Below are 21,524 nucleotides of genomic sequence, written 5' to 3'. Positions count from 1 at the left end.
AGAGTGACATTGTGTTGCCAAGTGAGTGACACTTTATCTTGAGTAAAACCAAGTGGTGAAGTTCAGTAAAGGGACAAATATCTGAAATGGCGCTCTTTTTACCAATGAGAAGCTTTGCAAAAGGCAATGTAACTGCTGCGACCTGGTGTAAAGCATTCACTGAGCCCTCATCTGCAGGCAGTGGGCTCTGTGTGTTGGAAATAGAGCTTCACTGATGGAGCACAGAGCTTGCCTCAGGTCGGGCAGAACTGGCCATCACTAGATGCATCCTGGAGCCGTGAGGCCTGCAGTAAAGGGCGCGAACAGGAAGCGCGAGACACAGGCTCATCCTCTGACATTTGGGATCATCATAAGGCCTTCACTCACGGGACAGGAAGTGCAAACCCGGACGAGCGTCTGACCCTAAGGCCACCACTGACCCCTGAGGGTGCAGGCATAGTGACACAGGCCCAGGCTTGGACACTAGTATTATCCTTGAGGCCTTCACTCAGGGGACAGGAAGTGCAACCCAGGCAGAGCGTCTGACCCTAAGGCTACCACTGACCCCTGAGGGTGCAGACATAGAGGCACAGGCCCAGGCTTTGACACTGGTATCGTCCTTGAGGCCTTCACTTACAAGGCAGAGATTTCAGCACAGGCCCAGCCTCTGAACCTGAGTCCTGTCCGAGCCATGAGGCCTTCACATAGGGCAGATAGTGCGGCACAAGCTGAGTTACTCACATTAAGGGCCAAGCATCACTGCAGGGGCAAGCAGTGTGGCACAGGCACAGCCACTGACACCAAAGGCAGTCCCTGCATCTCAGCCCACCCCTGAGCACTGCACATGCTTCCCTCTGAAACTAAGGACCATCCCTGCATCTCAGACTATCACTGAAGCTGCAGACGGTGTGGCACAGGGTGAGCCTTTGACAGTAAGGACCATCCCTGCATCTTAGGCTATCACTGAGGGGTCAAGAGTCCGGCGCAGGCCGAGCCTTTGACAGTAAGGACCATCCCTGCATCTTAGGCTATCACTGAGGGGTCGAGAGTCCGGCGCAGGCCGAGCCTTTGACAGTAAGGACCATCCCTGCATCTTAGGCTATCACTGAGGGGTCGAGAGTCCGGCGCAGGCCGAGCCTTTGACAGTAAGGACCATCCCTGCATCTTAGGCTATCACTGAGGGGGACGAGAGACCGGCGCAGGCCGAGCCTTTGACAGTAAGGACCATCCTTGCATCTCAGGCTATCACTGAGGGGGACGAGAGTCCGGCGCAGGCCGAGCCTCTGACAGTAAGGACCATCCCTGCATCTTAGGCTATCACTGAGGGGGACGAGAGTCCGGCGCAGGCCGAGCCTTTGACAGTAAGGACCATCCCTGCATCTTAGGCTATCACTGAGGGGGACGAGAGTCCGGCGCAGGCCGAGCCTTTGACAGTAAGGACCATCCTTGCATCTCAGGCTATCACTGAGGGGTCGAGAGTCCGGCGCAGGCCGAGCCTTTGACAGTAAGGACCATCCCTGCATCTTAGGCTATCACTGAGGGGGACGAGAGTCCGGCGCAGGCCGAGCCTTTGACAGTAAGGACCATCCTTGCATCTCAGGCTATCACTGAGGGGGACGAGAGTCCGGCGCAGGCCGAGCCTTTGACAGTAAGGACCATCCCTGCATCTTAGGCTATCACTGAGGGGGCGAGAGTCCGGCACAGGCCGAGCCTCTGACAGTAAGGACCATCCCTGCATCTCAGGCTATCATTGAGGGCGACGAGAGTCCGGCGCAGGCCGAGCCTCTGACAGTAAGGACCATCCCTGCATCTCAGGCTAACACTGAGGGGGCGAGAGTCCGGCGCAGGCCGAGCCTCTGACAGTAAGGACCATCCATGCATCTCAGGCTATCACTGAGGGGGACGAGAGTCCGGCGCAGGCCGAGCCTTTGACAGTAAGGACCATCCCTGCCTCTTAGGCTATCACTGAGGGGGCGAGAATCTGGCAAAGGCCGAGCCTCTCACAGTAAGGACCATCCCTGCATCTTAGGCTATCACTGAGGGGTCGAGAGTCCGGCGCAGGCCGAGCTTCTGACAGTAAGGGTCATCCCTGCATCTTAGGCTATCACTGAGGGGACGAGAGTCCGGCGCAGGCCGAGCCTCTGACAGTAAGGGCCATCCCTGCATCTTAGGCTATCACTGAGGGGTCGAGAGTCCGGCGCAGGCCGAGCCTTTGACAGTAAGGACCATCCCTGCATCTTAGGCTATCACTGAGGGGGACGAGAGTCCGGCGCAGGCCGAGCCTTTGACAGTAAGGACCATCCTTGCATCTCAGGCTATCACTGAGGGGGACGAGAGTCCGGCGCAGGCCGAGCCTTTGACAGTAAGGACCATCCCTGCATCTTAGGCTATCACTGAGGGGGCGAGAGACCGGCGCAGGCTGAGCCTCTGACAGTAAGGGCCATCCCTGCATCTTAGGCTATCACTGAGGGGGCGAGAGTACGGCGCAGGCCGAGCCTCTGACAGTAAGGGCCATCCCTGCATCTTAGGCTATCACTGAGGGGTCGAGAGTCCGGCGCAGGCCGAGCCTTTGACAGTAAGGACCATCCCTGCATCTTAGGCTATCATTGAGGGGGACGAGAGTCCGGCGCAGGCCGAGCCTTTGACAGTAAGGACCATCCTTGCATCTCAGGCTATCACTGAGGGGGACGAGAGTCCGGCGCAGGCCGAGCCTTTGACAGTAAGGACCATCCCTGCATCTTAGGCTATCACTGAGGGGGCGAGAGTCCGGCGCAGGCCGAACCTTTGACAGTAAGGACCATCCTTGCATCTCAGGCTATCACTGAGGGGGACGAGAGTCCGGCGCAGGCCGAGCCTTTGACAGTAAGGACCATCCCTGCATCTTAGGCTATCACTGAGGGGGACGAGAGTCCAGCACAGGCCGAGCCTCTGACAGTAAGGACCATCCCTGCATCTCAGGCTATCATTGAGGGCGACGAGAGTCCGGCGCAGGCCGAGCCTCTGACAGTAAGGACCATCCCTGCATCTCAGGCTATCACTGAGGGGGCGAGAGTCCGGCGCAGGCCGAGCCTCTGACAGTAAGGACCATCCATCCATCTCAAGCTATCACTGAGGGGGACGAGAGTCCAGCGCTGGCCGAGCCTTTAACAGTAAGGACCATCCCTGCATCTTAGGCTATCACTGAGGGGGCGAGAGTCTGGCAAAGTCCGAGCCTCTCACAGTAAGGACCATCCCTGCATCTTAGGCTATCACTGAGGGGTCGAGAGTCCGGCGCAGGCCGAGCCTCTGACAGTAAGGACCATCCCTGCATCTTAGGCTATCACTGAGGGGGCGAGAGTCCGGCGCAGGCCGAGCTTCTGACAGTAAGGGTCATCCCTGCATCTTAGGCTATCACTAAGGGGGCGAGAGTCCGGCGCAGGCCGAGCCTCTGACAGTAAGGGCCATCCCTGCATCTTAGGCTATCACTGAGGGGGCGAGAGTACGGCGCAGGCCAAGCCTCTGACAGTAAGGGCCATCCCTGCATCTTAGGCTATCACTGAGGGGGCGAGAGTCCGGCGCAGGCCGAGCCTTTGACAGTAAGGGCCATCCCTGCATCTCAGGCTATCACTGAGGGGGCGAGAGTCCGGTGCAGGCCGAGCCTCTGACAGTAAGGGCCATCCCTGCATTTTAGGCTATCACTGAGGGGGCGAGAGTCCGGCGCAGGCCGAGCCTCTGACAGTAAGGACCATCCCTGCATCTCAGGTTATCACTGAGGGGGACGAGAGTCCGGCGCAGGCCGAGCCTCTCACAGTAAGGACCATCCCTGCATCTCAGGCTATCAATCACTGAGGTGGCGAGAGTCCGGCACAGGCCGAGCCTCTCACAGTAAGGACCATCCCTGCATCTCAGGCTATCACTGAGGGGGCGAGAGTCCGGCGCAGGCCGAGCCTCTCACAGTAAGGACCATCCCTGCATCTCAGGCTGTCACTGAGGGGACGAGAGTCCGGCGCAGGCCGAGCCTCTCACAGTAAGGACCATCCCTGCATCTCAGGCTATCAATCACTGAGGTGGCGAGAGTCCGGCACAGGCCGAGCCTCTCACAGTAAGGACCATCCCTGCATCTCAGGCTATCACTGAGGGGGCGAGAGTCCGGCGCAGGCCGAGCCTCTCACAGTAAGGACCATCCCTGCATCTCAGGCTATCACTGAGGAGTAAGAGAGTCTGATGCAGGCCGAGCCTCTCACAGTAAGGACCATCCCTGCATCTCAGGCTATCACTGAGGGGGACGAGAGTCTGGCGTAGGCCGAGCCTCTCACAGTAAGGACCATCCCTGCATCTCAGGCTATCACTGAGGGGGCGAGAGTCCGGCGCAGGCCGAGCCTCTCACAGTAAGGACCATCCCTGCATCTCAGGCTATCACTGAGGGGGCGAGAGTCTGATGCAGGCAGTGCCTCTCACAGTAAGGACCATCCTTGCATCTCAGGCTATCACTGAGGGGACAAGAGTCTGACGCAGGCCGCGCCTCTCACAGTAAGGACCATCCCTGCATCTCTGGCTGTCACTGAGGGGAACGAGAGAGTCTGGCGCAGGCTGAGCCTCTCACTGTAAGGACCATCCCCTGCATCTTAGGCTATCACTGATTGGGCGACAGTCTGATGCAGGCCGAGCCTCTGACAGTAAGGACCATCCCTGCATCTCAGGCTATCACTGAGGGGGCGAGAGTCTGATGCAGGCCGAGCCTCTCACAGTAAGGGCCATCCTTGCATCTCAGGCTATCACTGATGGGGCGACAGTCTGATGCAGGCCGAGCCTCTGACAGTAAGGTCCATCCCTGCATCTCAGACTCTCACTGAGGGGGCGAGAGTCTGATGCAGGCCGAGCCTCTCACAGTAAGGACCATCCCTGCATCTCAGACTCTCACTGAGGGGGCACAGAGTGCCACACAGCCACAGTCTCTGACACAAAGCCCATGCCCGACCCCTCCACTATCAGAGGTAGAGAGTGAAGCACAGCTGCACCAGACTCTAATTCTAAGGACACTGCCCGCACCCTAAGGTATGACTACCTCACTCAGCGAGTGAGGCTCAGCACCAGCCTCACACCAAGAATAGTACTTCCTGACCCTGGACTTCCGGAGCACTAAGGGGACCCAGGCTGATCACCGGCCTCACTGACTCAACTAGAATGAAACAGACTCACAGGACTGAGACTAATAATGATTGTCCATCAAGGTCCAGAGTGGAACCCACATCTCAAGGGCCTCCCTTTACTAGACTGTCAGCTGTTGCCAGTGCTATGAACTTTTAATTTTAAGAGTAGATGCTGCAAGTTAGTTTGGGAAGCATGATGGAACAAAGACAGCAGGGTGAGCAGGGTGACTACGGAAAGTCAATATAAATTTAAATGCTGGGCACACTCCAGAGTCCGTGGCTGATGCTCGCTGACCGAACAGTAAACTTGCAAACAGCTGAGTCCATAACCGCCATCCCTGCTATGACGGGGGGCAGGTGTGCTGTCTATCCATGGGTCATTAGTCTGTCCTTGCTGGTCAGTGGTGGCAGGGCTGGGCTTCACTGTGAGCCCTCCTGCACTCTTGTATGTAATCTGGTCTCTGCCACTGAAAAGAGAAGATCCCCTTAACTGAAACAAATATTTACAACAGTGAGCACAAAGGCAACCAATGGATTTCTTTTCGAGGTGTGTGTGTGTGCATATACATTATTTACTGGCGGTTGCCAGTAGGTAGTTATAGTTAGGACCAAAGTTTCAATAGGTAAAGTGTTTTTTGTTTGCCAATAACTTTGGCGTCGCATGACGAATCTTCATGAAATTTTCATAGAACTTCCCCTTTTTGGTTCAGCTTCTGTGTTGAAAGTATATGGGTGATCCGTCAAGCGGGAGCTGCAAAAAGGGGGTGGGGGGAGTGTCTCAAAACGTGGTTTCCGCATAATATGCCTATGGGGAGATTCCATTTTTTGAACACGACTACATCCCGAATTGCTGAACGGAATTGCACCAAATTGGGCAGAAAGCTAGATGTTTGTCCAGAAAGTGTGCTTTTTGTGATTTGGTGTAAATCCGTTCAGTAGTTTTTGAGATATCTGTCTTTAAAAAATATAGATATCTGGGGACGCGAGTCCTTGTAGTGGACTCACAAATCCTTCAACCAGGAAGTGTTGTCAGCCATCTTGAAGCCGAGTCCCATAAAAAAAGTAAAACAAAAAAGAAAAGGAGGCAGGGTAGGAATACTCCGAGCCCCCAGATATGCTGGGGGAAAAATATATATTTTTTAAAACGTTGACGTGGACTTGCAGGTGAATCCGCAGCAAACAAAAAACAAAAAAAAGCAACCGCTTGCTCCCACGCTTGTTTTGAAATAAACCCCGGGTGGGCTAGGTCCCGGGGCATTGTTGAAATGTAGGAGGGGTTGCACTTGGCCCCCCTCGTAGGGCTATTCAAAGCCCTGGGGACCGCCACCTCCTCGGGAAAGTATCATTAATAAATGTGGGGAATCCTCACGGCTCTCCCTTTGCCCCGGGGACTGCCACCTCTCCGGGGCACAAACACAATATAAAAAGAATGCGATGGAAGCCCTACGGCCTCCCCCACTGCCCTGTTGACCGCTACCTCCCCGGGGCACTGCTGTAAAAAAAATGCAGGGGTATCGCCACCTTCCCGTGGCAGACACATTAAATAATTTAATAAAAAAGAATGCAGGGGAGGCCCAGGGGACCCCACATACCCGGGGCTAACATAAATAATAATGCGTGCTGGTGGGGCTGGCCCCCCACGCAGCCCCTGGGGCACAAATACAATAATGAAGGGGGTCCATTGTGGACCCTCGACCCCAGGGACCACCACTTACTTAACAAAGGAGGGGGCCGCTCGGCCCCCCCTCGTGGAGTTCTACATGGCCCTGGGGTCCACCAACCCCTAGGGCTGGCTCCAGCAATGTCCCAGGGTGCCCACCCCCTGGAACTTGCTGTTTGCTATAGCAAACTCTCTGCTTTCAGCACGCAAAAGCAAAAATGTTCTTGCTCGCTGAAAGCAGAGCATGTCTGTTTTCCTGCCCGCGGTGAAGCGAGCAGGGAAACAGACATTGCTTTGGAATCCAGGGAGCTGCATGTTAGCAGCTCCCTGGGTCTCAAAGCAATGCCGGTTCTTGCAGGAGGAGGGGAGCTGGCAGAGACCTGCGGTCCCCAACGAAGAGGCCTGGCCCCAGAGGATGGGGTCCCGATCCCATATTGGCCCGGGAGGAGGGAGGCAGCACTGGCCACTCTCTCCATTTGTTAAAAATAAGGCCTGGCCCCAGGGGATGCGGTCCCCGGGACTGATATTGCGCTGCCCCGCCTCCCTTTAAAAAAGAAATGTATATATATAAAAAAGCCCTGGGTGATTGGGTCTCTGTGGCCGAAAATGGCCTGGAAGGGGGGGCGCTCAGCTCCCTACCCTTTCAAATATATATTTGACCCTGTCCTCAGGCAGGTCGCCCCCCCAGCCGCCGCGCGGTCCTCCCGTGAGGCTACCCCGCTGTTACTGTTTGCTGCCGTTTTGCTCCTACCGCTGCCTGTGGTCTCGTGAGTGCCCTCTGCCCCCTCTGACCTCTATCCCTCGTTCTTCTGCTGCCCTTGACTCTGTATTGTTTGTATTTGTATTGTATTGTATTTTTTAGACTGTTGTGCCCTTTGTGCCCCTTTGCCTTCTGTGCCCCCTTCCCCCGCATTGCCACTGTGTACTTTCCCCCCTTTTTTCTTTCTGTGCCACTCTTTCCCGCCGCTGCGTCCCTGCAGCCCCGCCCCCCGCTTTCCCAGTCGCCGCCCCGCTCCCGCCTCCCAGCTGCTCCTCCCTCCCACTCCCTCTCATATGGAGGCTGTGCAGCGGCCACGCAGCGGGCGCGCCGCTGGCGCGCCTTAGGCAAGCCCGTCTGCGCCCGTCCGCGTCTGGACAGCGCCCAGTGCCAGAACCCCTGGCCCCCACCAGAGTCACGCTACCCGACTGAAATACGACTCCGCCACCCTCAACGCACTCAACACCGGACAAACACCCACCTGCTACCGAGCCACCCTGAAGCGAACCCACAGACCCTTCACCTGCCAAACCTGCAACTACACCTGCCTTCAAACCTGCAGACCACCCACCGGGCCTCGCAACAACAACAACCACCTCAAGTGCATCCTCCTCAACACACGCTCCGTCCACAAGCACGCCGTCGAACTATGGGTCCTCCTTGACACAACAGCACCAGACGTCGCCTTCCTCACGGAAACCTGGATGAACGCCTCCTCGGCCCCTGACATCGCCATAGCCATGCCGGACGGCTACAAGATCACCCAGAAGGACCGCGTCAACAAAACCGGAGGAGGAATCGCCATCGTCTACAAGAACACCATCAACATCACGACCAACGCCGAAGACACACTCTCCGCCGCCGAACTCCTGCACTTCCAGATTCACACCGACCCCAAGACCACCCTTAGAGGAACCCTCATCTACAGGCCCCCGGGCCGGCGCACACAATTCAGCGAAACCATCGCCGACTTCATCAGCCCGCACGCCCTAGCCTCACCAGAATACATCCTCCTTGGGGACCTGAACTTCCACCTGGAGAAAAACAGCGACAACAACACCACCACCCTGCTCGACAACCTCGCCAACCTCGGACTCAAGCAACTAGTGAACACCCCCACCCACATCGTGGGCCACACGCTCGACCCTATCTTCTCCGCCAGCAACCACGTCTCCTTCAGCCACTCCTCCGGACTACACTGGACCGACCACAGATGCATCCACTTCACCTTCAAAAAGACTACATCCCACCACCGCACACAACAAATCCCCCGCAGATGCTGGAGCAAAATCACCACAGACCAGCTCCACTCATCGCTGAACCAGAACCCACCCGCCGACACCGCCGACACCAACGACGCAGCCCACAACCTCGCACAGTGGATCACCAACTTTGCCGATGACCTCGCACCACTGAAGAACCCCCCAGGCACGACCGGCAACAGGAAAACTTCATGGTTCACAGACGCCCTCAAAGAATCAAAGAAAACCTGCCGAAACCTCGAAAAAACCTGGCGCCACGAACGAACCACAGAAAACAGGACAGCCCTCAAGACCGCCACCCGCGAACACCACCAGCTGATCCGCACCACCAAAAGAACATCATTCAAAGAGCGACTAGACAACAACACCCACAACAGCAAAGAACTCTTCAACATCGTCAAAGAGCTCTCCAACCCCAGCGCCAGCAACAACGACATCACACTGTCACAAGAACTCTGCAACCCCCTCGTCACATTCTTCCACCGAAAGATCGCAGATATACACCACAGCTTCGGACCCCAGACTCCGCCTGCAGTCACCAAGCCAGCGAACCCCACCACCACCCTCAACGCCTGGACCCCCACCAGCACTGAAGACACCACCAACGTCATGAACTCAATCCATTCCGGCTCCCCCTCGGACCCTTGCCCCCATCATATCTATAACAAAGCCGACACCATCATCGTACCCCATCTCCGGAACGTCATAAACATCTCATTCGCATCAGCAACCTTCCCCGAAAGCTGGAAGCACGCAGAAATCAACGCCCTTCTGAAGAAACCCACAGCGGACCCCAAAGACCTCAAGAACTTCTGCCCCATCTCTCTTCTTCCCTTCCCGGCCAAAGTCATCGAGAAGACCATCAATAAACAGCTGACTGCTTTCCCCGAGGCAAACAACTCGCTCGACCCATCCCAGTCCGGATTCTGAGCCAACCACAGCACCGAGATTGCCCTCATCGCAGCCACCGACGACCTCAGGACCCTGATGGACAACGGAGAAACAACCGTCCTCATCCTCCTGGACCTCTCGGCAGCCTTTGATACAGTATGCCATCGCACCCTAATAACCCGCCTCTTCAACACTGGGATCCAAGGAAAGGCCCTGGACTGGATCACCTCTTTCCTCTCCAACAGAAACCAGAGAGTCCGCCTCCCTCCCTTCCGCTCGGAGGCCACCGAGATCATCTGCGGCGTACCCCAAGGCTCCTCGCTCAGCCCAACTCTCTTCAATATCTACATTAGCCCCCTCACCGCCATCGCACGCCAACACAACATCAATATCATCTCCTACGCCGACGACACACAGCTGAAACTCTCCCTCACCAAAGACCCAGCCACCGCCAAAACCAACCTACAGGAAGGAATGAAAGACGTCGCAGAATGGATGAAGCTCAGCCGCCTGAAGTTGAACTCAGACAAAACAGAGGTCCTCATCCTCGGACAATCCCCATCCCCTGGGACGACTCCTGGTGGCCCTCAGCTCTGGGCTCTGCGCCGACACCCTCGGACCACGCACGCAACCTAGGATTCATCCTGGACTCCTCCCTTACGATGACCAAGCCAGTCAACGCTGTCTCGTCATCATGTTTCAACACCCTGCGCATGCTCCGAAAGATCTTCCGGTGGATCCCCACCGAAACCAGAAAGACGGTCACCCAGGCCCTCGTCACCAGCCGTCTGGACTACGGAAACGCCCTATACGCAGGAACCACCGCCAAACTTCAGAAATGACTACAACGCATACAGAATGCCTCCTCGCCACAGCCACATATCCGCCCACCTGAAAAACCTGCACTGGCTCCCCATCAACAAGAGGATCACGTTCAGGCTCCTCACCCACGCACACAAAGCGCTCCACGACATGGGCCCCGAATACCTCAACAACCGCCTCTCGTTCTACACTCCCACCCGCCAGCTCCGCTCAGCCAGCCTCGTCCTCGCCACCGTCCCACGGATTCGAAGAACCACCGTCGGCGGAAGATCGTTCTCCTACCTGGCAGCCAAAACATGGGACTCCCTCCCCGCACACCTACACCTACGTATGACCCAGGACCATCTCACCTTCAGGAAACACCTCAAGACCTAGCTCTTCGAGCAGTAGCAGCACCCCCCCCCCCCTTTTTCAGCGCCTTGAGACCCTCACGGGTGAGTAGCGCGCTATATAAATGTTTTGATTGATGGATTGATTGATATAAAAAAATAAAAGGTCAGGCCCCAAAGGATGGGGTCCCCGGGACTGAAATCATCCCGGGAGGGGGGTCACGCGACCCCCTCCCCTTTTTAAAATAAAAAGGGAGCAGGCCCCGTGGGATGGGGTCAACTGGGCTCAAAATGGCTCAGCGAAGGAAGGGGCCCCCTTCCTGTAAAAAATTTAAAAATAGAAGAAAAAAAAGAGCTGCAATTTGCCAGAGGCCCACCCCCTTTCTCCACTACTCTGCAAACGTCCTTCCTGGCGCTCTGCTAGTTGGGGGATGAAGTCTCCTTCGTTGCTGATGGTCCCTAGGGGCCAACAAGGCCTCCTGTTACCTCCAGTAAGTCCCACAAAGTGGGATTGCTGAAAGGTGGTCGGGGCTACACCCCCTTTCTCCACCACTCTGCAAACGCCCCTCTCGGTGAACTGCACAGCAAACATGCCGATCGGATACAAAAAAAACAAGGACAGCGAATGTTCTTGAGTTAGAAAGAGTTGAGAAAGATTAAGTTAGGGAAGTGCGATTAATCTGTTTTTGATTATAGGGCAATTGGGTTAGCAGGCCTGCATATCTAGAATACAATTTACTTATTTTCTTAATGACGTTTGCGCAATGCCGATACCAACAACATACCGATAGGATATAAAAAAAAGAAGCCATTATGAAACAAAAAAAAACACATTTACGATGCAAGTAGCGGACAAAAGTATGGAAACATTGAAAAGGCAGATGCAATGCCAATAGGAAAAAGAAATGTGCTACACAAAAAAAGTTCTCATAAGCACAGCGCTAATAGCAAAAACATAAATAAAACCAAATTAATTAGTACTTCGTCCATGCTCCAAAACAGTGCAAAGAAGTGATGTAATTCGCAAGGGAGCCATTTACGAGATAGCTACAAGGACTGACAAGCAAGCCTGCAAATGGAAAGTGAAGGCGGGGCTCCAAGCCCCTTACTGCATACAATCCCCCTGGCAGCAACAGTGTATGCCCTCTGTTAGGCAAGACCGAAAAAGCTGGAGGGAGGGCACTGCTCGGCAAACAAGCGCACATTTCGCCCAGATGCACTGTGGTAAATGTAATGCATAATGACACTCACTTTAGTAGAAAGTCTTTAGTATTCACCATTGTTGGTGCAGCCAGTGCTGTGTATCTCTAGACACGTGTTTCTGGATATTTGTCATTCTTCAGTAGAGAGTAATCTTTTAAATTGGGGTGCTCACTCTCATCTCATATTCTTATCACACTCCCAGGGCAAATTATTTGCTGGTATGCCAGGAAGTGTCCTACCTATCCCCTTCTGTGATTGGCTCCTAATTAATGTTTGTTTGAGTATCTGGATCTAAAGTTTGCAATGAAAGATTTACACCGTGGTTAACTTTACTGTGATTCCGACATAACCCTGTCCAGAAGAATGGGAATAACAGACTTACTCAGAAGAGAGCAAGATCACAACCAATATTTAAAAAATCCAAGCAGACGGCCATATCTCGGCTGATCAGCAAATCTTATCGTACCAGGCGGCATTAGCGCACCTGGACCAAATGTTTCCGAATTGGCACATCTGCTGCAGGGCACGTGTTTTAAGTTGTACTACGGCACCATTTTACATACTCGTGCTGGTCCAGAATTTCAGCCCATTTTCTTGACAAATTTCCAACAACTTTTTTTACGGATAGATAAGTGCCTAGAAAGGAAAACTTGTAATCCCTTCTCGCCCAGGATAACCGGCCTACTGCAAATGCAGGGTAGGAAGTAGGGTGTTGGGGGTGGAAGTGAAATAGAGGCATATACCCGGTAACTTAAGTTACCCCTAATGTCACTGACGACCACTGCAGAGTTTAGCATTGTATGTAGCATTTATTTTAAAATCCATATACTCATATTATGTGTGACCCACTCTCCTGTCCAGGTGTCTGAGAATCCTTCAGCACCACTGGAATACTGGAAACATGCACATAGAGGTTTATTGCATCCCTCTTCTGCACTAAGTATCCATTACAAGCACCACCCTCACTTCTTGAGCCTTCCTGCAGAGGAGCAGGACCCGCAGGGAGGTTGAATTTTTGGCAGAGCCTGCTTTTAGATACTCATTTTACATTATGTTCATTCAGGCAAGTTATTTTTCATCTGGTGATTACTATATGTATTCCTTAATTTGGTGACCCAGAATCCCATAGTTCATGATTTCCCAGAGGAAGTTAAACACTGCTAATTTTAATAGATCCAGCCATTCCAGACTCAGCTTTGGAAGAATAGGTCTTTGCACAGTCATCAAACGAAAGCTAGATGGGATCTTTGTTAGCGCTGCAAAATCCGCTTGGTCTACGTGGAAGATGTTTCCAGGATTTACTCGCCAATCGCCCATATACAGTTTATCACTACTTCCAGTCGATATTTTTGTAACATTTTGAGATAGTGAACAATTTTAGAGTTCTACCAAAGGAAGGGAATAATCTGTTTGCTCTTCAGGTTGAGAGAGTTTGTCCAACAGATCCAGTACTAGAGCTATCTCCTGCACAGACAGCTAGAGTGTTTGGGTAGGGCTGAATCCCAGTTGGGAAGTTAATGGTCTGAAATCCCAAACTTAAAAGAATAGTGGACCAGGTCTGCGCCCGGATATAGTCAAATATGATATTGTTCCTATGATAATTGATTGCCTAGATTTTTTTGTAGGTATAAATACGTTTTTATTTAATTTTTGAGCAAATAATTACAGTATTCAACCCCAACGTCACCCTCCCACCCTCCTTTCTGTTCAGACTTTATTGCATTAGGACCACGTTTTTGCATGTACGCCTATCAGTCCATACTCTTTAAAAGCGTTCATCGTCTTCCAGGTCTGTCTCTTACGTTGGTTAGTCAAAGTAATGTATCTTCCTACTTCCGGCAATACTGCTCTGGTTTGGAACTGTCAAAGTCATGTAGTACTGGCATCCTTTTGGAACATGGCAGTTCCTTAAAGTTTTTCTCAAACAGTCTACTGAGATTCCCCATTGCTTTATAAATTCCTTTCATTTGCCCCCATCCTGTTTTTTAAACCAGAGTCACGTTTTTCTACAGCTATTATTTTTAAAATATGCAATTACTACATGTTTTTATGTAATCCTTTTGCTGATACAGCTTCCGCTTTAGAAACTTTTTTAAAAAGCTATTTAAAAAGTTATGAATTTTATTATAGTATGAATGAAGCTCAGGTCTGAAATTTGTTCTTATTTGAGGATATGCAATTCCAGTGTACTAAAAAAAACAAAAATGGAAACTGGTTAGCTCAGTTTAGCACAGGGGGACACAGGCGGTGCCACCATGGCATTGTTCAGTATTCCCTATAATCCTACTTGCAAAAAATTGAAGGAAGGAGCGCATACCTGTGGAGATAGATAGTACGTTTCATTCTTGAGTAAAAGCCAGCACCGTTGGGGAAAAAACATTTCAGAGGTGAGTGCCTTCTAGCAGGATCGCAAGCTGACAAATGAATTGTAGTGGCTGAGCCTCCTTTAGGGATTTAAGGAAACTCCAAAAGAGATTCAGGAGCCTGGTGGAGTTTCCAGGCCTTTTGTAGTGAGGAGGGATCTCCCGGCTTACATCGGCATTGGTTCTTACTGCTTCGTCTATAGGTGTGGTTGGCAAGGCACGCCTGAGCCATAGATGGAGAGGTAGCGGAAAAGGATGAGCGGGGAGAAAGCAGACATGCTGTAGGGCGTATTGTTTTGTAGTTTCACTGGTAGGAACAGTTTAGTTTGGTTATCTTTTCCTTCTCAACTGGAAAGGTCGAGGAATCCACAATAAAGTTCTCCAAGCAGACAGAAATCCTAATTTGAGGTCGTGGTTTCAACAGTTCTTTTCTTTCTTTCTTATCATGCACGCCCTTTACCAACACGTGTTTCGTCTCTGGCTGTTACAGTCACAGCAGACTTCATCAGGGCTTTACCTTCAGTTTCAATAGACTATTGTTGATATGTGTATTATATGACAAGTTTTCACTAGAACGCCATACCATTAATCTCGAGTTGTTTTGATCCTGTGTGTTGGGCTCTAGTTAATGCTGTAGGCTGATAATTTGTTCAATCGTATCTTGCGTACATAGTTCCGTGTTGTGTCAGAAATCGCAATGTAAGCAGGCATGATCGGGCGCATCAGCTAACTGTTGAAAACACGACCTCAACTTTGGACTTCTGTGTGCTTGGAGAACTTTGTTGTAGATTTCTGGACCTTTCCAGTTGAGGAAGAATAGATGGCTCTTCCTCCTCCTGAGCACCAAAGGATATTCGGACACTAAATGAATAAGACTTATACATCTTACTGGACTTGTGTGGTAGAGTGCGCCTGCTATCCCAGCCATCGCATCAGTTCTTGTTCTAGTTTGGTTGTTAGGCGTGCTTTTGGTATCTGCAGTCTACAAACGCTAAGTCTGTTTCATTAATCTTTACTGTGCTATAGGTTGCGAGGGGGTGTTGAATGTGATACTTCACTGCGTTTCATTATCTTTAGCCTTAACCTCTTCATTGCCCATGACGAGATAGTCTCGTCATAGAGCACGGTCGCGCTGTGCCCATGACGAGACTATCTCGTCATGAACCCCACCCACTAATAAAACGCCCGGCACAGGAGGGGGAAAGGGCGTGGCACAGAAGGGGTTAAACCTTATGGCACAATGCTTTTGTTTCAACAGATAGGGAGGCTTCTATTGCGAAGAAGGCACGTGTTGGCCCCAAAGCCATGAAACAACATAGCGTAATTGCCATTCACATTCATAGCAGGGATTCAAATGTAATTCATATGTTGATGTGTATGCTTCTGTAATAAAGTCATTTCTGCAACACATTTCAAGTTTTTGTTGTGTTTGTCACCAAACTCTTATTTACAAGCACCTAAACTTGAAAGGTTAATATCCGGCCCGTTTTTAATTGGAGGATATTTTTACTGCAAACTCATTCTGAAGGACTGTACTTTTTCAGTCTGCATGAAGAATCCATCATCTCCATATAATTAGACACTGAAAATTGCATTGTACTGCTAATGAGCAGATGTGACTGTTCCTATGAGTGGAAGAACAGCTGCACAAATATAATTTACTAAAATGGCCCTAAACCAGAATTATGTTTTCTGATAGCCTTGCCTCAGGTAGGAATTTCATGATACGAAAATTGGGAATGCTTCAAACAGTATCTGACTGAAGGGATCTTTCTCTGCGTGATGTTGAGTTAGACCTTTGCTATAGGAGAAAGTTTCCATTTTGTGAGCGGTTACTGGGTTGAAATCTATATATGTGATATCCATAGATGTTCTGATACTTATGCGCTATATAAAAAATGCTATGTCAAAATGATGATATTTCAATGAGCCACGAGATTTATAAAGCATAAAGAGCTGTCTGATTTGCAGTAACTCAATTTGCTTCTGGCTAATTAAAGCAGCAGTTCTGTGCCATATTGATGTGCCCTAAAGATAACTACTCTCTATCAGAATACAGTGGGATTGAGGGGGTATTTTACCTGTAAGAAGTGGGGGGTATTGGCTAAGAGGGTGAGGACCCATCGTAAGCAGTAACCTTGATCATTGTTGGGTTGAACCCTTAGAGTCACTAAATTAACCTGTGTTGAACCCAGTGGTAGCTATAGCACAGATCAGAGAGGCTTAACTTACAATGTGTAAAGTATTTATGCAGTAACAAAACAGAGGTGTGGCGCAGCGGCCAGGGCAGCTGACTTCGGAGCACAGGGATCACGGTTCGATCCCCGGCGGCAGATCAGCTCAGCACCATGTGACTCTGGGCAATAGTTCACTTAATTTCCACGATGCCCCCAGCGACTTGAGTAGTTCACGCTTTACAAATACCGGATTTACGATTTTTTTTTAACAAAGTTAAAACACAAAGCAAGAATAATCCCAAACTACTTTAGAAAAATAGAATACATTTTGATAAAGAAAATGACAATAAAACAACAAAAATCGAAAAAGGGAGTTATCAATCCTTAAAGATTAAATGTGAAAATAGTGGCAAAAAGCATAAAGCGCCATTTGGTTGTGCTTGGCTGGTACCTAGGCACAAGTTAAGGCAGATCGCAGGTTGGATATAGAAACCAGGTTCGACCCAGTCAGGAATTTTACTTTTAGACTTCGTCTCTGAAATGGAAGTCAGAAATCCTCAGCGGGACAAGGAAAAAGGCTGTGGCTGAAGAGGGCTCCACGTCGTCGTATAGCCACTAGAGGAGGTCTTGGTGAAGCCATTGACTTTTGGCAGCAAAGCTCAGAGTGGTCAAAATTTGAATTTTGCAACCAGAAAAGGTCCCTCGCTGGCCAGATACTTCTGGCGCCTTTAGCAAGTAAAGATTTCTACCTGTGGACGCAGCCCCTTTTTTGGAGCTCAGATTGTTTCAGTGGGGCAAGGTTGCAGGCTGTAGCTGAAGAGGGCTCCACAAGGAGGTGAAAGGTCTCTAGAAGGTCCTGCTGAATCGGATTTGCAGCTGCGAAAAAGCTGTGAGTCAGAAAAACCTGAATCTCTTGCCTAGTGGCAATGCACCTTCATCGGATCAACCTGGCACGTTGGTCCCGGTTCTCCAGAGGACGTTGGAGCCAAGAAGTTTTTATGTCTCAGGTTTTAGGAGTACACTTTTACCCAATCAAGGGTCTAGGACCTTGGGGACAGCACTTGGGGTTCGGGACTCACTCCAGCAGAGGCCAGCAGCAGGGTTTATGTTTGGCAGGTCCAGTTGGAACCAGTCATCTTGGAAGTTGCTGGAAAGGCCTCTTGTAACTTGTTGTGTCCCTGCATCTTGAGCATAAGGTCAGCCTTATGCCCATTGAGTCTCCTTCTTTGCCCTGGGAACAAGATCCAGTCTTCTAGGCTATTCCCAGGTCACGGATAACAGGTCCAGTCCTCTTCTGTTCTCCCACAGGTCCAGAAAGGGCTCTGAGGAGTGTACTGTGGGTTGCCAGATTTATATCTGGCACCAGCTTGTGAGCAGGGGTAACTCTAGGCCCCTCCTTAATCAGTAGGGTCAAAGTTTCCAGTGACAACACTTTTGCAGCACTTACTGTGCCCTACTATAAACAGTCTCACAGTGCCGCATTCTCCCTAAATCCAAGGTGGTGAAATGCTTCTCCCCTTGTGCAGAGCCTATGGGCCTATCCCAGAGGTGTGTCCAGAGAAATGAGCAACCCCTCCTCAGTGGTCACTCTAAACTAGTTCTGAGGGCAGCTCCTCTCCCACTGGGATTGGTGCCCCTATGAGTTAGGTAACAAAGGAGGGCCCTTTTGAAGTTAATCAAGTTATTTAATACAGCCCATATGGTCATCCTTCCAGAGGAACAGAACACCTCCCCACACCCAAGGTTGTTTTTCTCAGCTTTGGGAGCAAGTTCACACCTCATCAAGGGGCTATTTAGCTCCTGTGTGACAGTTTGAGCTCATGCAAATGGGCTTCTATATTAGGCAGGAAAAAGGTAACTTTATAAAAGTACATTTTTCAAATAATGTATTATAAATCCGACTTCACACATGGGTTGGGTTTTTAATTAATTTTTTGAAAGTCCAAAAAAGAAATTTGTAACTGTTTTCTAGCCAGAGATATATATAGCTTTTGGGGCCATGTCACTAAAGGACATTAAACTTTTACACGTCCTAGTTTTAAATTCCATGCGCCCTGCTTGGGGGGCTGCTGAGTATTACTTTGAGGGAGGGTTTAGGCTAATGAAAATGGGTTATTGTGACAGGCCGAAATTGCAGTTTTAAAACTGCACAGCCAGACTACAGGGAGAGGCCTGCAGTAATGTTTACACTGCCACTATAGTGGATGGTACAATGGTGCTGACGTTTACCTTAAAGGTGCTGAATATACTTCTGTACTATATATTGGATTTCGTGTTTCAGTTTTTATTTTTTGTTGATGTCAGTGGTGTTTTTCAGTGCTTTCTTTTGAAATCAGTGCAAATAGAGGTTTATCTAGCTGCCTAACTCCCATAACAGACCAACACTGTATTTTTCTAGTGTTCACAATTTTTCTTTTTGCAGTGATTGTTATAAAGCACACATTTAATTGAAAGGGATAGTAATGCAGGGTACGTAGTGTCTTCCCATTGGCAGGGTGTCCAATGGACTAATGTTAGACAGTTTTAAATATAGAAAGTCTGTGTATTGCACTGTGTATTGCACTGTCACTCAGCTCTCAATACCCACTCCGATAACTCCAATAACTCATTACCTTTAACACTCACCCTGCCAAGGCTCTTTCTGGTTTACAGGATTATTAATGTATTAACACTAAAGAGTGCTATATATCAATAAACAAATTCCTGGACACCTTTGTGGATCATTCACCTACTCCTTACTGGTTTTTATGACATTGTAGGGCTGGTCAACCCTGCCCACAGCATAGCACCTGTGAAACATTTAAAGATTTTAATTATGCCAAATTAATTTGTAACCATGCATTCTAAGGTACCTGAAACTTGACGATTTAAGCATGCCCACCAATGCTTTACTTTTATGCACTTGTTGTCTGACTAAAGTGCCTAGTGCCCCTCAACTTAAGGCACCCGTGACCTTTTAACAGACATCATTTTGTATCCTGAGACTTGAAATGTTGCTGCTTATATTTTAACTACGGGCTTGAAACCTCTAGCTGTAAAGTGCAGTTGGGAAAAAAGCCAGAATTAGCTGAATGTATCACACATATCAATAGGATATCCTGCAGTTATGAATGTTGTTGGTATGTTTTATAATTTACATAACATAAATTAATGTTTAAAAAATATATAAAAGTAGTACATATTTATTATTAGTAAGTCCAGCACTACACAAAGCCAAGCAGTGTTACTGCAACGCCCTCCCATAGAAAATAATACAAAATTTTATGAAATTATTTAAAATAGTGAAATAAAAGTTAATGTTAACACTACATAAAAATAGCACATATTTCTTCTTTAATTATAAAATAACTGGTAACCTATCAAAGTAGATTATTAAATATTGTATAACTTAAAAATAAATATGTGTGTATTATGTCATTTTGAAATAAGTACAATTAATTATAAAATATTTCTTAACCCAACAAAATAGGTTCTTAAATATTTTATGCAAAGCAATTAGAAATAAAACATATTCTACACTTCATAAAAACCATTTGTGAAAGAAAGAGCTCATTTGTATAATTTGTTTCTAGGATCTTAGCTCATTTATTGCTCAAAGGGATGTTAAGAACACATTAATGTTACCCAGTTCTCTCTTCATTGTGATGAGATCACCTGGCACTCCTCCCAAGGATCCCATGTAAGATCTCTAGATCTACAACTGTTACTGGTTTATTGTACACACTAATCACATTATAGATTTGTTCTTTAATTTGATGTCCACCATTTGGATTTCAGCAGAGCCACTCTTGTGACTCTTCGTTTCCTAGCATGTTTTCTTCCTGCATGATATTTGTCCCATATTTTGTTTTCAGGATTTGTGCCAGATAGACACCTATCTAGAAATTGGTCGCTGCCCAGTATTTCTGAAGCCATTTAAATTTCACATAGACTATGATATGGGATAACCAATCTTCTGCAGAAGACCTGCCAGGTTGCTTACAAGATTTGTTTTTTCTTGCACAGATGTCTTTCTGTTTTTTATGGTTCAAACTCTGGAACTGTCTGTCACGTTTAGTAGGTTTTGTCCCAGGGTTCAAGACTGGGTGGTAGCCAGATTTCCCCAAGGCACCATGTGTTGAATGATTAAACCACTTCTTGCTGGCTTGCCCTGTAATTGACTTCAATCCTGTTCGGGCTCTAAGTCACTCGCCCACTTGACTCTATTGCGAAGATATGCCCTTGACCAGTGCCATTTGATGGGTGTCTGGGATTGCCTGGTAAATACTGAGCTATGGCTAAAGAACATTTCTCACTTCTTTCAGCTGGGTTTTGTTTTTGGTTCATGCAGGTTTTTGACCTCCTCCACTTAACATCTTTGCTTTTAGTTGTACCTATTAGGATTTTGCATCATCTGCTGCCCATAGCATGGAGATGGACCTAGTAAAACAAGCAGTTGTCAAGGCTGATTTGAATTCTGTGTCCGAAGTGGTGGTATCAGCCTCTTCGTTGCTAAATTATTGTAAAGTTTCTTATTTTCCTGATGTCCACTCATAACACTGCCCCCTCCAAGTTTTTCAATTAGTTCCTCGCTTTACTCTGTGCAAGGTGGCAGTGGGACATTTGTTTACTCAATGTTTCTAGCACCAGTAAGCTCCTTGCTTGCTGTCTCATGTATAAATGGAGAGTAATGGGTGGGATACAGAATACTGTTAATCTCCAAGACGTGTTTGATTCATGCTCTGTTAAAGCCTAGGTTTCTCTCTGAAATTTCTCATCTAGCTCCTCCTCTCTTTCCATTGGTGTCTTTGCTTATGTTTGTGTTCTCTTCATTTATGCTGTTTGGAGGCAAGTTCTCATTGACTGAATTTGATGCATTTTGTGTGTCTTTCACTAGTGCCAATATATAGATTTTAGTGTTTGCAAAGTAGTAACTGTCACATCAGGATGATTCACTGACATATCATGTAAGA

The 21,524-nt window shown here is 49.1% G+C and overlaps 1 protein-coding gene across 1 annotated transcript in view; it reads left to right on the top strand.

Annotated features, from left to right (window-relative positions):
* MSRA (methionine sulfoxide reductase A) overlaps nucleotides 1–21,524 on the top strand; it is a 907,683-nt gene that overhangs the window by 490,301 nt on the left and 395,858 nt on the right. The gene's annotated exons all lie outside the window — the stretch shown is intronic.

This window comes from Triturus cristatus, chromosome 6, assembly GCF_964204655.1.
Source record: "Triturus cristatus chromosome 6, aTriCri1.1, whole genome shotgun sequence".
Taxonomy (NCBI): Eukaryota; Metazoa; Chordata; class Amphibia; order Caudata; family Salamandridae; genus Triturus; species Triturus cristatus.
This window is presented reverse-complemented; position numbering and strand designations above follow the sequence as displayed.